The sequence below is a fragment of the Pipra filicauda genome, unplaced genomic scaffold (assembly GCF_003945595.2).
Source record: "Pipra filicauda isolate LSUMZ 115617 unplaced genomic scaffold, ASM394559v2 scaffold1354_size32740_pilon, whole genome shotgun sequence".
Classification (NCBI taxonomy): domain Eukaryota; kingdom Metazoa; phylum Chordata; class Aves; order Passeriformes; family Pipridae; genus Pipra; species Pipra filicauda.
Window position 1 is genome coordinate 4,172 of NW_024103823.1, and position 3,633 is coordinate 7,804.

General features: G+C 51.9%; 1 long non-coding RNA gene across 1 annotated transcript; it reads left to right on the top strand.

Annotated features, from left to right (window-relative positions):
* Positions 1–2,235: 2,235 nt before the first annotated feature.
* On the top strand, positions 2,236–2,544 carry LOC120322601. Its single transcript, XR_005562393.1, has 3 exons — positions 2,236–2,256; positions 2,339–2,393; positions 2,470–2,544. It is a non-coding gene; the product is annotated as an uncharacterized LOC120322601 (long non-coding RNA).
* The last annotated feature ends 1,089 nt before the right edge of the window (positions 2,545–3,633 follow it).

Genomic DNA, 3,633 nt, shown 5'->3' on the forward strand with positions numbered 1-3,633 from the left:
GTGCATCCAACCCCCGTGAAGTGTCCCCAGTCCCATCCCAGTCCCTCCCCACTGCCCCCAGTCCCTCCCCAGTGCGTTGTGCTCCTTTCCCCTGTGCATCCCATTCCCATCCCAGTCACTTCGCAGTCCCTCCCTGCTCCCTCCCCAGTTCCCCCAGTCCTAGCCCAGTGCCACCAGTGCTCCCAGTCCCACCCCAGTGCCCCCACTCCCAGCCCAAATCCCCCCAGTGCCCCCAGTCCCTCTCCAGTGTCCCCAGTCCCATCCCCATCCCTCCCCACTGCCCCCAGTCCCTCCCAGTGCATGCCAGTCCTTTTCCCCGATGCATCCCACTCCCTCCCTAGAACATCCAAGTCCCATCCCAGTTCCCTCCCCAGTGCCCCTGACCCATCCCCAGCCCTCCCGTGACCTCAGTCCCTCCCCAGGGCATCCCGGTTCTTTCCCCCTGTGCATCCCAGTCCCATGCCAGGCCCACTCCCCAGTCCTGTCACAGTCCTCTTGCAGTCCCTCCCCAGTCCAATCCCAGTCCCTGCAGTGGCTTTCCCGTTGCTCCCAGTCCCTCCCCACTGCATTCCGCTCCTTTCTCCCATGCATCCCATTCCCATCCCAGTACCATCCCAGTTCCCTTCCCAGCCCCCTCGCCGTCCCTCCCTGCTCCCTCCCCAGTTCCCCCAGTCCTAGCCCAGTGCCACCAGTGCTCCCAGTCCCACCCCTGTGCCCCCACTCTCATCCCAGTCCCTCCCCACTTCCCCCACTGCAACCCACCACCTCCTTTCCCTCCCAAGTGTCCTCCTGCAGTTCAACCCAGTCCTTCCCCAGCTTGCCTAGTCCCATCCCAGTCCCTCCTAAGTGATTCCCAGTCCCTTCCCAGTACAACTGAGGGCACTGGAGAGGTCCTGGGGGCGCTTGGGGGAACAGGGCTAGGACGGGGATTCTCTGGGGAGGGACTGGAGGCACTGGGATAGGACTGAGAGGCACTGGGGAGGCACTAGGACACCCTGGGGTACCACTGGGAGGGGACTGGGATCACTGGGGAGGGAATTGGGATGGGACTGGGGGCAGTGGGAAAGGACTGGGCTGGGACTGGGCAAACTGGGGAAGGACTGGGTTGCACTGCAGGAGGACACTAGGGAAGGAATGGGTGCACTGGCTTGCACTGAGAGAAGTGGGAAGGGACTGGGATGAGAATGGGGGCACTGGGGTGGGACTGGGAGCATCTCCAGTGCCCTCAGTCCCATCCCAGTCCCTCCCTACTACCCCCAGTCCCTCTCCAGTGCCCCTAGTCTCAGCCCAGTGCCTCTAGTCGCACCCAGTGCTTTCAACCCCCTTGAAGTGTCCCCAGTCCCATCCCAGTCCCTCCCCACTGCCCCAGTTCCTCCCCAGTGCGTTGTGCTCCTTTCCCCTGTGCATCCCATTCCCATCCCAGTCACTTTGCAGTCCCTCCCTGCTCCCTCCCGAGTTCCCCCAGTCGGAAATGATCATCCCAGAGGGATGATCGGGGCGGGGGCCACGTGTCAAACTGCTCAGATCTGGTGTCTGGTTTTCTTATGGTTTTCTTATGGTTTTCTTTCTCGCAGTTGGCTCCAAGTAGTCTGACGATGGCAGGAACCTCTGAGGCAGCCCAGGTGCCCCTCCTCTGCATCAAAGCTGGATTGGCATCTCCTGCTCTCGGAAAGATAAGTGCAGGGCAAAGACCCAGCCAGGGGTTGGGAGTGGGTGCAAGTCTGTGCCTGGCCTGGAGGGATTTTTGCAATTATTCCGGTGCAGGGGGTATCCTGTGACAGGTTATTTGGACGCATCAAAGGAAGGGCTTACTTTTTATCATTGGATTCCTGTGTGCAGGGCAGAGCAGTTGCGGTCTGTGTCCCGTCGTTTGTCTCGTCCGTGTTTTGTGTCACATGGTGTGTGTGGTCACAGGTGTGGGGTGTCTCACTTGTGGTCAGCCTGGATTTGCTCTGCCTTGCTCCGTGGATCAGTGGGTAGATGGAATATGGCTCGGAGTCTGACGTCAACATGTCAGTTCCCTTAGACAGTGGAGCCGATGGCTGTCCAGTCTGTGAGCAGGATGGTCTTGTGATGCCCTGCTTGGGTGTATAGGGTCGCGACTGGGTAGAGTAGGAAGCAGTGTCTAGGGTTTAGAGGTTTTTGGCTTTCCTTGTGAGCAATCCCTAAATGTTTGAGAGCTGAGTGTTTGCGCATTTGCCCATTTCATTTGCAGGGGCGGTCTTGGGAGCAGCTGAAGAGAGAGGAGCCTTGTAGGTGAGTTGGGGAGGCAGCAGGAGGAGCGGGGATGCACTGCAGCTTTAGAGATGCCCTCTAATTTTGTCTCTCGCTCCCTCAGGTATCCCAGAAGATGACAGCCACAGTGTCTGACTCTGGTCAGGACCTTGGTGCCGGTGAGTAGGGGGATCACTGGGTTTCGAGCCCCGTGCCACACAACTCACATATTGGTTATGGTTTTTTTTCTCGTAGTTGACTCAGAGTAATGTCCTGACCGCAGGAACCACCTCACGATGGCGCGACTGACTCAGATTGGTCGTCTTGAGCTGCCCTCGTCTGCAATCTCCGAGTTTTAAAAGGATGAGCAGCAAGGCACTGAGCTTTAGTGATGGCAGGTGCCATCCGGGTAACTTCTGGAAGCGTCCAGGCATTGGAGGTGAGTCGGGGAGGCAGCATGAGGAGCGAGGATGCACTGCAGCTTTAGAAATAACCTCTATTTTTTTCTTGCCTTTATTTCTCTTGCTCTCTTCTCCTGATTTTACTTCTCTTGGGTTCTTCTCCTGATTTTAATTCTCTTGGGCTCTTCTCCCAATTTTAATTCTTTTAGGCTCTTCTCCTGATTTTAATTCTCTTAGGCTCTTCTCCTGATTTTCATTTTTTTAAGGCTCTTCTCCTGATTTGTATTTTTTTAGGCTCTTCTCCTGATTTTAATTCTCTTAGGCTCTTCTCCTGATTTTAATTCTCTTAGGCTCTTCTCCTGATTTTAATACTCTTGGGGTCTTCTCCTGATTTTTAATTTTTTTGGCTGTTCTCCTCATTTTAATTTTTTTAGGCTGTTCTCTTGATTTTTTTTTTTAGGCTCTTCTCCTGATTTTTATTTTTTTATTTCTTTTCTCCTGATTTTTTCTATTTTAGGCTCTTCTCCGGATTTTAATTTTTTTAGGCTCTTCTCCCGATTTTAATTTTTTAAGGCTCTTCTCCTGATTTTAATTTTTTTAGGCTCTTCTCCTGCATTTATTTCTTCTAGGCTCTTCTCCTGATTTTTATTTTTTTAAGTTTCTTCTCCTGATTTTTATTTTTTTAAGACTCTTCTCCTCATTTTAATTTTTTTAGGCTCTTCTCCCGATTTTAATTTTTTAAGGCTCTTCTCCTGATTTTTTTTTTTTTAGGATCTTCTCCTGATTTTTATTTTATGGGATCTTCTCCTGATTTTAATTTTTTTAGACTCTTCTCCTGATTTTAAATTTTTTATGCTCCTCTCCCGATTTTAATTCTCTTAGGCTCTTCTCCGGATTTTATTTCTCTTAGGCTCTTCTCCTGATTTTCATTTTTTAAGGCTCTTCTCCTGATTTTCATTTTTTAAAGGCTCTTCTCCTGATTTTAATTTTTTAGGCTCTTCTCCTGATTTTAATTTTT